The following is a 13,204-nucleotide window of genomic DNA, read 5'->3' as shown; positions in this document are numbered from 1 at the left end:
TAGGGCACTTTTGCCCCTGAACTAATTTTTTGGAAAGTTTGCCCTCTCAATTACTACTAGGGAGAAATCTACCATCTATTGATAACATTTTAGTAAATTTAATAGATCAGTCACGTTTGATGAGTCTTGATAATTGGGAGTTTGTTATTCCTCATTGTGCATGAATTTCAGGTAGTTCTTCGTTGAAGTTCGCAATTTCGATGGTTTTTATGTCAAGTATGATGTCGTATTATGTCTAATTCTTTGGTTAGCATTTTTGATGATTTTGGCTCTCGTTCAGTCTTGTTTGGCAATGATAGCTGCCAAAGGAGCAATGGACAGATTGCTCAGAGTTGCAAAACTTGCATTTTTAAAGTTGCAATGCTGGAGACAGAGCAGAAGTCAGATTGCTCAGATTTGCAACGACACTGGAAGTTGCACGTTGTGCTACCCTTTTTCTGCAGAATCGACTTACTTTTGGATAGAGTCAATAGTTGTGGGCCTTTGCATGTGTTCAAGTGGATGTTGGTGGGTCTCAAGATTAATAAGCTAAAGACAAAGATGAAGGCTTTAAAAGGAGGCTTAGTGAGGAAAAAAGGGGATCACCCACATCATCATCTCTCTTCTTTCTTCTTCCTCTTGTTCATGAGAAGAAAATGGGGAAAAGGAGCTGCTATAACATAGCAATGGACCACCACTGATGGACCCTATGGCTCTTGAAACCTCTCTCTCTAAAGTGTTCTGCTCTCAGGTGTCCATGGCTCACAGCCAAGACATCCTAGACCTGCCAACCAATGAAGAGGAAACACAGGACCAAATACCATTAGCCATCCTCATCAAACCCTTCGGATTTAAACCCCCACTTCCAAAAGCCATCATACCCCATCTACTACAAGCCTAGAATATAAGAAAAGACGTCGCCATTACATCAAAAAAAAATACACCAACGACTTTCTCATTTGCCTTTTCAAAGACAAAAGAGACATGCTTTATGTTGAAAAGGACCGAGCTTGGTTGGTCCAAGGGGTCCATATGATGATAGCTCGCTAGGACAGAGGATTGTCAATGGAAGATATCAAATTTGACACTGTCTCATTCTGGATTCAAATCAGGGGCATTCCACCCAAAATGCTCTCTAAAGGAAACATCACAAAGCTAGCACAAAGAGCAAGACAGGTGTTGAAAATAGATTGGAAAGACTCATGTCGCTCCCAAAGTGGTACGTCACGTCGAGGGCACTTATCAAGGTCCCGATTACACAACCATTATGTCATGGGCACTTAATCAGAAGGAAGAATAGAGTGGCTACTTGGGTTTTCTTCAAATATGAACACTTGAAGACCTTCTGCTACGATTACGGGACACTCGGCCACGACCAAGGCAACTGTACGTCGAAGGCGCCAGCGACCCTGGACCTGTACGGCCCATGGCTACGATTCGATGCCCAAGCATACCTCCCACCACAGCAGCTAGCCATGGACTCTACCGCTACCCCATCGGTACCAACGCCAACGCTAATCTCGATTACCCACAACCCAGATTCTGAAACCCCTTCCTAAACTCGGTTCAGTGGCGCAATTACCCAAAAATTAGGGCACAAGGAGACATCTGCGATTGACACGATATATGGAAATGACAACACAAACCTATTTGCGACTACAGATGGAATGTGCTCTGACCTTTTGACCGTTAGAAGAATGGTAAACCCCTTTGCCACTGAAGAGGATTTTCTTCGCAGGGCTGAACTGGAAGGAAATAGGAAGAAGGCGATGAGGAAAAGAGTTAGATCGCGGGCCCTATCAACTGATACTCTGTATTCTAGGCTAGTGGAACAAAAAGCCCAAGTAGAGGCCCAATATCAAGAGGAGGCCAGCCCATACCGAAATCTCAGCCCATACGTAGCCAGCCCATACCAAAACCCCAGCCCACACAAGACCTCAACCCGACAATCTGCTCTCAGCTCATACCAAACAACATCCCCACAAGAGAACCAGCCCAAGGCCCCCAGCTCTAGCAAGCATTTCTACTTGTCAAGCACAGCCGGCGCTATGTCCACCGAGAAGATTGTAAGCACATTTCCAAAGAGGAAAATAAAATTTGAGATGACGATAGAAGATTTCCTCAAACTCTCGGCGCCTTACTCCAGGACCATAAACAATCAGAGAATCATGGAAAGGAGATTAGAATTTCATGCGGACGATGAACCCCAGGGTAAGAAGTAGCCACAATGATCACTGGCTTGTAATGCAATACAACAATCACTAGTGATCGATGGAACAGCAGATGGAGCCCTAACGGATGATGGCTGATTATTGTGAGGAGGAGATGGAACAAGAATCCAACATCGATGACATCTAAATGGCCGAGGAGGTGGTCCTTATCAAGCCCACAATGCAACCATGAGTCTACTGGTATGGAACTGTCGAGGTATACGAGGAAAACCGACAATTCGAGCTCTACGCCTCCTCGTCCGGAAGTAAAGTCCTAGTTTGATCTTTCTCTCTGAAACCAAAGCTACCTCCAACCACTGCAATAAAATAGCAAAGCAATGCAACTTCGATGGCATTTTCTCGGTAGACTCCTCAAATGCAGCAGGTGGTTTGTGCTTACTCAGGAATACTGAGCTAAAGTTAACTATTCTCAAATCTTCTTCATACTATATTGATGCTATTGTTGAGCACCATGTCTTGTCTGCTCCTTGAATACTTATTGTAATATATGGACCACCTTACTTCCATGAAAAATCACTGTTCTGGTCTGAGCTAACTAAACTTGCCAATTCTATTGATCGACCTTGGTTGATAATAGGGGATTTTAATGAAATTTGCGCTGCTTCTGATAAGATAAGAGGTCGTAATTTTGTTTCATCTTCACGATCCTTCCTTGACACATTTCTTAACCATACTAATTGTATTGATATTGGTTTCACTGGCAATCCCTTTACTTGGCGAAATAAGAGATTAGGCCTAGCTTCCATAAAACAAAGATTTGACAGAGCCATTGCAAACAATGAATGAGAACTACATTTCCAAGAGTGGGGGTTTTCCACCTCCCTCAAATATGCTCTGACCATAATCCTATTCTATTAAAACTATGGATGGGCTCCTCTATCAAACCTAGACCCTTTCATTTCGAGGAAGCTTAGACCCGGGACCAAACTAGTAAGGAGATTGTAAAAAATGCTTGGAATAGAATAGTGCATGGCTCGAAGGCATACCAACTCTATTCCAAAATTAAAATAGTAAAGAAAGATCTTAGAAAATGGAACAAAAAGGTATCTGGATTTTGCAACACTAACACTGTAGGAATCATGGAAAGACTCAAGGAAATCCAAGTAAAGTACCTAACACTAGAGACCAAGGAGCAAGAATAAAAACTCATAGCAAAACTCGAAGAAAACCTTATCATAAAAGATCTTATTTGGCGTCATAAATGGAGGGAACTTTGGCTGAAAGAAGAAGACATAAATTTTAAATTCTTCCATCTCTCAACTGTCATCCAACGCAAATCTAACCACATCGCAGCCATTAGGGATAATGAGGGGGAATGGAGACAAGATCATGAAGGAATAGACAATTATTTCCTTAGTAACTTGCAAGAGCTCTTCAACAACTCGCATCCAACTATTTCGAAGATATGGAAAGCCTCATCAACACCACCATAACACAAGCAGAGAATGAAAGCCTAACTCAAATCCCGAACGACAAGGAAATTCTCATGGCCTTGAACTCCATCCCAAATCTCAAAGTACCAGTACCAGATGGAATTCCTTTCCTGTTCTATAAGTATTATGGAGAAATAGTGAAACCACTTCTTCTATTAGCTGTTAAAAACTTCTTTAGATTGGGCCACATTCTCAAGGAATGGAACAACACATTTATCTACCTCATACCGAAATGCCAAGGAGCCTTCACCTTCAAAGACTTCTGTGCGCACCCGAATTTCGTCTCGTCGAGGCACGCATGCGCGCGCCTAAATGCAATGCGGCTTGGGAGTGTCCACCTTCCCGGGGACGCGCGACGGACGCACGTGAGAAGGAGTCGCCACTTGCCATTTTACGACCCGAAGGTCGAGGGTCGGCAAGTTACCCAGGTCTAGGGGTACGGGGTACACCTAATTGCTAAGGCATATGGTCTGCGAAACCCGAGGTTCCGAATTCGGGGATTCTGTTACATGCGAGCCTATATCTCGCATGCCCTATCGGTACTCTAGCTTGTCTAGGCTTGCCATTTTTATTTAATTACCGCTTAATTAAGTTCCGCTCATCTTACACGTTTTGACACCGTAAATTCGAAAAAAAAAACACTCTGACCGTCCACTCTCCGACCGGGATTTTACATGAATATATGTATAATATAAAACCTTACATTGTTCTCTCCAATAGATAAATAAAAATAAAAAGCTACAATGACTAGATCCTGGTCGGTTCGCATTCGGCCATGATTTCACTCATACTCACCGTATAGTTTTGGAAAATTAACCGAAAATTAAATTAAATGCGCACTCGGTGTATGGGGGCATTGGACCCTGTGATCGACGGTTATGGGCGTTGGACCCTGTGTGAATCGAGTCCTAAAGGGTCGGGCACGATCCGCATAACAATCAAATGCAAAAGATGTAACAAGCAAACTCAAATAAACAATCAATGGGGTTTTGTTATCGCCGAATTTACATGGATTAATTGATTATTAACCGAGGTATCTTGGCATACAAATCCTACCTTAAAACAAGCAAAAAGGGTGATGGATAGGGTATGTAGCATTCGGCATTATTTTAACGGACCCGACAGACGTGATGTCCATAATCAAGTCTCGAATGTGTGGGTTGTTTTTAAATTATTCTGTATCGTGACAATATGGTTTTTACAGATTAAAAATATTTTCACCTAAAAACCCAAAACCTAACCCTCTATTTGACTATTGCCCATGTTTGATCTAAGCCGAGTTTGTGATTAATCCGTTTTTCCATGTTTTGACCAATTCTATGCACAAACCTACGCTGGGATTACGGCAGGACAAGAACCGGTAATCATGCCCTTGAATCGGTAAATATGTGTGTGCATGAAAATCAAGATTGCGTTGTACGTATCTCGGTGCTTTTGAAATTGTGAATTTTAAAAAGGGCATAACTAACAGTTCTTGAACTGTCGACGCGATTACAAATTATTAATCAATTCATGCAATCCATTTAAAGAAATCAAGTGATTTAATTTAACCAAATTTAACGTCCCGATTATCCCATGTGTAGAATTTTAGGTTAATTAAAAAAAACTTGCTGAATGCTTTAGTCTACGGATTTCGAGCCGTCGAGATGGCCATTAGTTGACCGCCCGATAAACCATAATTTCCGACATGGTCACATAATTACAAATATGAAATATTTAAATGGGGCACATACATTGTCGGTGGGTGATCCAAGTAGAAAAGGGCCGGATATTTTAGAAAGTGTCCAGGGGACTGAATTGAACGATTTTAAAAGAGTAGGGACTGATTTGAAAATTTTGAAAATATTGGGGACTGATTTGAAAATTCTAAAAATGGGGACTGTAAAAAAAATTACTGAAAATGTCCTAGGACTTATTTGAAATGAAATTGAAAATCGGGACTGATCTGAAAACGAAGAAATGGCCCCAGGACTAAACTGAAATAACTCGAAACGTTCCTAGGGGTTCTTGAAAAATTATGGGAATTCCAGGGCTGATTGGAAAATAGTAAAATGACTGGGACTTGATTGAAAATAAATTTTGAAATTCGGGGCAGATCTGAAAAGGGTGAAAAATGGCCTAGGGACTAAACTGAAACAACTTGAAAATTCCTTTGGGGTGCTTGAGAAATTCAAAAAAAAATCCAAGGACTGATTGAAAAATAGTAAAATGACCGGGACTTGGTTGAAAATAAATTTTAGAGTTCGGGGCAGATCTGAAAAAAATAAAATGAGTCCTCTGGGCTGAAATGTGACAAAATGGAAAGTTCGTAAAATCGATTTCGGGACAAATCCGATCACCTACGCGACCCAAGAATACTCATTTCACATTATATCCATCAAGCAAGCAATAATATTCAGGAAAGGAGCCCTAATCATGCCACTAAGTTGAGAATTTACCTAGTCCGAAAGTTTGGGGACGTTTCTGTAATATAAGAAAACTGCCGGACGGACGGGTCGGGTCGGATCGGATCGGTCAGCCCGTCCGAAGGAGGAAACCGCCCGGAGGGGCGTTGGGCTGGACTGGATTTCGGGCCGGACTGGGACTTGGGCCGCGAAAGGCGTTGGGCCGCGGCTGACGGGCTGGGCTGACTGGGTTGGACCTGCAATGGAAACGCAATGGGCCGAAGCCCGTTAGTGGCGGATTCGTCGGACGGTAACGCGGGCGGCGCCGAGCGGCTGAGAGCGGCGGTTCCGGCCGTTGGGCGCCGCAACGACGGCGCGAAGAGGAGCGGGTGAGTGTTCTGAGCGCCGCCTGGGGGACGCCGGTTCCGATCTGGGCTTCACCGGTGGCCGGAACGGTCGAGATTGCGGAGATTTCACGGTTTTCCGGCGCGGTTCCAATCGAGCTCCGATTTGCAAAATTCCCCCAATCCGAGAAGAATTTCGCGATTTCTTTTACTGGGTTCTGTTCCCCCCTTGCCGAATCGCATTTCTGTTCCATTTAATTGCAATTCCATCACCTTTCCGTTGAGATTTCGACTGATTTGGCCGAAAATCGCGGAAATCGCGATATTAGGGTTCTGGGCCGGCCGGGGATCGCGGGCAGCCGGCGAGCGCTGCCCGGCCCCTGCCTAGCCTGCCCGAAGCTCTTGTTTTTTTTTTTAAATTAGGGCCGGCGGGTCACGGGCAGCCGGTCAACGCTGCCCGGCCTGCCCGGCCCTGCCCGACTCTTTTTTTTTTTTTTCTTTTTTTAACATATTTAATTTAATTAAAAAAAATAATAAATTTTTTTTTAAGAAAAGGTTATAAATTGGGAAATGACAATTTTGCCCCCCTCGGAGCCGATGGACCGAAATTAGGTGCTGACAGCTTGCCCCTCTTTGGTTGCGTGCTCGGATAGAGGATGCAGCCAAAGACTATAAGAAGCACCTCGTTTGGTCCTGGCGATCGTTTGGCAATTCTCCTCGTTTTTTCTAATATGTAGGCCTGTTGCAAAAATAGTAAAAACCATAAATTAGTAAATGTGGATGCACACTTGAAATACATTAAGTGAGGACACGAAGTCCAAAAAGTAGTAAATGCGGACACGAAGTCCGGAACGCAATGAATGTGGGCACGAAGTCTAAAATGCAATAGATGTGGACGCGAAGTCCAAAATGCTGTGAATGCGGACACGAAGTTTGGAAAGCAGTAAATGAGGACACGAAGTCCGGAATGCAATAGACTTGGACACGAAATCCGGAATGCAATGAATGTGGACACGAAGTCCAAAATGCAGTAAAGATGCGGACGCGAAGTCCGAAAAACGGTAAAGATGGACACGAAGTCCTGGACGCGAAGTCCGAAAAGCAGTAAAGATGGACGCGAAGTCCGAAAAGCGGTAAAGATGGACACGAAGTCCTGGACGCGAAGTCCGGTAAAGATGGACACGAAGTCCTGGACGCGAAGTCCGAAAAGCGGTAAAGATGGACACGAAATCCTGGACGCGAAGTCCGAAAAGCAGTAAATGTGGACACGAAGTCCTGGACGCGAAGTCCGAAAAGCGGTAAAGATGGACACGAAATCCTGGACGCGAAGTCCGAAAAGCGGTAAAGATGGACACGAAGTCCTGGACGCGAAGTCCAAAAAGCGGTAAAGATGGACACGAAGTCCTGGACGCGAAGTCCGAAAAGCGGTAAAGATGGACACGAAGTCCTGGACGGGAAGTCCGAAAAGCGGTAAAGATGGACACGAAGTCCTGGACGGGAAGTCCGAAAAGCGGTAAAGATGGACACAAAGTTCTGGACGCTAAGTCCGAAAAGCGGTAAAGATGGACACGAAGTCCTGGACGCGAAGTCCGAAAAGCAGTAAATGTGGACACGAAGTCCTGGACGCGAAGTCCGAAAAGCAATAAAGATGGACACGAAGTCCTGGACGCGAAGTCCGAAAAGCAGTAAATGTGGACACGAAGTCCTGGACGCGAAGTCCGAAAAGCAGTAAAGATGGACACGAAGTCCTGGACGCGAAGTCCGAAAAGCGATAAAGATGGACACGAAATCCTGGACGCGAAGTCCGAAAAGCAGTAAATGTGGACACGAAGTCCTGGACGCGAAGTCCGAAAAGCGATAAATGTGGACACGAAGTCCTGGACGCGAAGTCCGAAAAGCAGTAAAGATGGATACGAAGTCCTGGACGCGAAGTCCGAAAAGCAGTAAAGATGGACACGAAGTCCTGGACGCGAAGTCCGAAAAGCGGTAAAGATGGACACGAAGTCCTGGACGCTAAGTCCGAAAAGCGGTAAAGATGGACACGAAGTCCTGGACGCGAAGTCCGAAAAGCAGTAAATGTGGACACGAAGTCCTGGACGCGAAGTCCGAAAAGCGATAAAGATGGACACGAAGTCCTGGACGCGAAGTCCGAAAAGCAGTAAATGTGGACACGAAGTCCGAAAAGCGATAAAGATGGACACGAAGTCCGAAAAGCGTTAAAGATGGACACGAAGTCCTGGATGCGAAGTCCGAAAAGCAGTAAATGTGGACACGAAGTCCAGAATGCAGTAGATGCGGACACGAAGTCCGGAAAACAGTAAATAAGGACACGAAGTCCAAAGAACGGTGAATGCGAGAGTAAGAATCACTGTTATGGGGTAGCATAGGGCTATCTGTTCGGTGTTAAGCCGGTATTGTGCTGAAATAATGCAGTGATAACTGCGCCCTGTCGCTGGTCGTGCGCCCATGGGTTTGTTTGGCGAAGTTGACTTGTGCTCCTTTTTAGGTCCTTCACCCGAATAGAGACTGCGACCTGTCGAACGAGACAAACATACGCCCGCTCGGGGGGACGCCTCCCGGGATCTGTACACTCAGACCTGTATGCAGGAAAACGATAACCAACGATCGTTGTCAGTCGGGCAGAACTTGCTGAAATTGCGATATGTACAGAAATCTATGTAATGATATTCCGGGAATTTAGATTCAGTGGCCGTTTGAGGGTTGATCACGTCCCTGAGTATGACATGTATTTGACTTGAAGGAATGGCCTTTGCAAGACGGGCATGACCCGCAGAGTTTTTGCATTAAGGTAAAAGGAAGGATCTTTAGGAATCCTCTAAATCAAGGATACGACGATTCGAACTCATTTCGAGGCATGTCTTGAACCCGTAAAGTCGAAGAGAGTTTACTTGCGTTGAAAACCGCTAAACCACTACTTGTCATAGCTCCACACGAGGTGTCGCAGCTCTTTCGTGGTTGAACCGACAATTTCCCCTAATTTTTGCCCAGGCCGCAAAACGCGCGACGACCTGACGGGGTATTTTATTTTGACTTTTCTCTCATGAATGCTCTCCTTTTGCTACGACTGCCCAAGATAGGGTCTGATCGCACCTCTCGGTTCCTTTAACTTTTGCCTAGACCGCCCTTTGTGGGTTTTCAGCTTAGCAAGGATATAATTCATGCTCTCCTTTTGCCACGGCTCCCCTTTGCGGGATTTTAAGTCATGCCCCTCATTCCCTAATTTTTGCCTAGATCGCCTCGGGGAGGTTTTCAACCTAGCGGGAAAATTATTCTTTTTCTCTCAGAGATGTTCTTATATGGAAGGATTGGATGGAGATGGCATAAATGCTGATAATAGAAAAATGTGCTGAAGTAAAGCGGGCGCGCAGCCTGAAGAATACGGAAGAAGACAAGTGTTGGAAGTGCGAGTTGTAGCTGCGGGGACATGCAACGGCTGTAGAACGACGAAGCACCCAATCAGGGATAGTACTTCTTAAGGGCGTCGGCGTTGACTGGGAGCGCATTTTCGGTCCCGTCCATGTCGCTTAAGATAATTGCCCCTCCGGAGAAGACTTCCTTGACGACAAAAGGCCCGTCGTACTTGTATGCGAACTTGCCCCGAGAATCAGGTGTAATATGTAAGACTTTCCGTAGGACGAGGTCACCGGGTTTGAACTCGCGGTGGCGGACTCTCGCATTGAACGCTCGGGCCATTCTCTGTTGGTAGCATTGGCCGTGACAGAGTGCCGTTAGCCGCTTCTCGTCAATGAGATTGAGTTGTTCACAACGTTGCTTCGCCCATTCTGCTTCTTCAAGTTCGGTCTCGGCGATGACCCTCATGGAAGGAATCTCCACTTCGATCGGGAGGACGGCCTCCATGCCGTAGACCAAAGAATACGGGGTTGCCCCGGTTGAAGAGCGGATAGATGTTCGGTATGCCAAGAGCGCGAAAGGAAGCATCTCGTGCCAATCTTTGTAAGTCACCGTCATTTTCTCGATGATCTTCTTGATATTTTTGTTTGCAGCCTCCACTGCACCGTTCATTTGGGGACGGTATGGAGTGGAGTTGCGGTGATGCACTTTGAATCGCTCACAAAGCTCGTCAATGATCCTGTTGTTTAGGTTCTTGGCATTGTCAATGATGATCGTCTCGGGGACTCCATATCAGGCGATGATGTCACGCTTGAGAAAACGTGCCACAGCATTTGCAGTGACTGTAGCAAGCGTTACGGCCTCGATCCACTTGGTAAAATAGTCTATCGCCACCAAAATGAATTGGTGTCCATTGGATGCTTTGGGGTTGATAGGACCGATCACGTCGATACCCCACATTGAAAAGGGCCATGGGGCTGCCATCAGGCGCAACTCGTTAGGCGGTGCTTTGATCTGGTCGGCGTACACCTGGCACAAGTGGCAATGCTTGACGTGTTTGACGCAATCGGCTTCCATGGTGGACCAAAAGTAACCCAAACGCATGAGTTTCTTGGCAAGCATAAGCCCGCTCATGTGGGGTCCGCAGCTCCCTTCGTGTATCTCTCCCATGAGACGTTGTGCCTCGACTTCGTCGACACACCGGAGTAGTGTGGCGTCCAAAGAACGGCGATAGAGAGTTTCTCCACTCAGGAAATAATGTGCTGCGAGTTGCCAAAGTGTTTTTCGATCACGATGGTTAGCGAATGTAGGGTATTGACCGGTTTGCAAGAAATGCTTAATGTCTTCGTACCATGGCTGCTCATCGGTCGCCTCGATTGCGTCGCAGTGAGCAGGGCCTTTGGCGATCTCGATCTCGAGTGGTTCAATGAGGTTTTCTTTCGTGATGCTCACCATGGATGCGAGCGTCGCAAGTGCATCTGCAAATTGGTTCTTGATGCGAGGTGTGTATGTGAATGAGATTGTCTCGAAGTTCTCCGCTAACTCCTCAAGATACTCGTGATATGGCACTAGCTTCTCGTCCTTCGTCTTCCATTGCCCCAGAGTCTGGAAGATTGTAAGCATAGAATCTCCGAACACTTCCAATTCCTTCACCTTGAAGTCGATCGCCGCTTGCAGGCCAAGGATGCATGCCTCATATTCGGCCACGTTGTTGGTGCAAGGAAAATCGACTTTTGCTGCAATCGGATAATAACGTCCGTCAGGGGATATCAGCACTGCGCCGATACCAGAACCGGTGGAATTCACTGCGCCGTCGAAATACATCTTCCATGCGAATTTGTTCTCCTCACTATCTACTTGAAGGATCCCTTCGTCCGGAAAATTAGAGTTGATTGGCGTATCGTCTTCGATTAGGAACTCCGCTAAGTGATCTGCAATTGCCTGCCCCTTAACTGATGTACGAGGCACATATTCAATGTCGTACTCCGTCAGCTGACAACGCCACTTTGAAATGTTCTTCATGGAAGATGGACTATCGAGCAAGTACTTCAGGGGATCCGCTTTTGACAATAAGCGGATAGTGTGGTAGAGCGTGTATTGTTGAAGTCTCTGCATAACCCACACTAGCGCGCAACATATCTTCTCAATCTCCGGGTAGTTAGACTCCCCTTCGGTAAACTTCTTGCTCAAATAATAAATGGCATGTTCTGCGCAAGTGGACTCGTCTTCCTGCCCTAACATGCATCCTAGGGATTGCCGGCGCACTGTCAAGTAAAGGATCAGCGGACGATCTGGTGTCGGCGGAACTAGCACTGGTGGCTGAGCCAAATATGCCTTGATAATATCGAAGGCCTTCTGACATTCCTCGTCCCACTCAATTGCTGCATTTTTACGAAGCAGACGAAAGAGTGGTTGACATTTGTCTGTCAGGTTTGCGATAAATCTTGCAATGTAGTTCAGCCGTCCCAAGAAACCTCGTACTTCGCGGGCCGTCGATGGCGGACGTAACTCCCTGATTGCCTTCACCTTGTCCGGATCAACCTCTATGCCTCGCTCACTGACCACAAATCCTAACAGTTTCCCTGACTTAGCGCCGAATGTGCACTTCGTCGGGTTGAGTCTGAGCTTGTACTTCTTGAGGCGGTCAAAAAGGCGCTTTAAATTAACCAGGTGGTCCTCTCCTTCTTTGGATTTGGCAATCATGTTGTCAACGTAGACCTCGATCTCTTTGTGCATCATGTCGTGGAATAGCGTGACCATCGCCCTCTGATATGTTGCCCCGGCATTTTTAGGCCGAAGGGCATGACTCGGTAACAGAAAGTGCCCCACATTGTGATGAACGTCATCTTGATATTGTCCTCTTCGGCCATCCGAATCTGGTTATATCCTGAGAAGCCATCCATGAAGGAGAACAACGTGTGGCGTGCTGTGTTATCGACTAAGACGTCAATGTGAGGTAGGGGGAAGTTATCTTTGGGACTGGCTTTGTTGAGGTCTCTGTAGTCGACGCAGACTCTAACTCTTCCATCCTTCTTCTCTACGGGCACGATATTTGCTACCCATTCAGAATAATTGCAAACCTCCAGGAATCCTGCGTTGATCTGTTTAATAATCTCCTCTTTGATGCGAAGGAGAAGGCCAGCACGTTGCCGCCGTAAGTGCTGTCGCTTAGGTGGAAACCTCTCTGTATCAAGCGGTAGGAAGTGCTTGACTATCGATGGATCTAAGCCCGGCATGTCAGCGTAGGACCAAGCAAAGACCTCTTGGTAGTCTTTTAGGAATTCGATCATCCTGGCTCGTTGTGTAGAGTCGAGACCCGTCCCAATCTTTAGGATGCGAGGTTCTTCTTCGGTACCCACATTGATCTCCTCTGTCGGCTCCACGGAAGTGAGTTGGCGGTTCTCAAGGCGGCGCAAACTCTTTTCTATCTTGGGCACTCGACCATCCTTGTCGAGTCATTC

The 13,204-nt window shown here is 46.2% G+C and overlaps 1 long non-coding RNA gene across 1 annotated transcript; it reads right to left on the bottom strand.

The window, feature by feature from the left end:
• Window positions 1–432: 432 nt before the first annotated feature.
• Window positions 433–1,750, bottom strand: LOC116195303. The gene is made up of 2 exons (XR_004154620.1): window positions 1,659–1,750; window positions 433–763 (listed from the first exon to the last, which is right to left on the bottom strand). It is a non-coding gene; the product is annotated as an uncharacterized LOC116195303 (long non-coding RNA).
• Window positions 1,751–13,204: the final 11,454 nt, after the last annotated feature.

Source organism: Punica granatum, chromosome 1 (assembly GCF_007655135.1).
Source record: "Punica granatum isolate Tunisia-2019 chromosome 1, ASM765513v2, whole genome shotgun sequence".
Classification (NCBI taxonomy): Eukaryota; Viridiplantae; Streptophyta; class Magnoliopsida; order Myrtales; family Lythraceae; genus Punica; species Punica granatum.
This window is presented reverse-complemented; position numbering and strand designations above follow the sequence as displayed.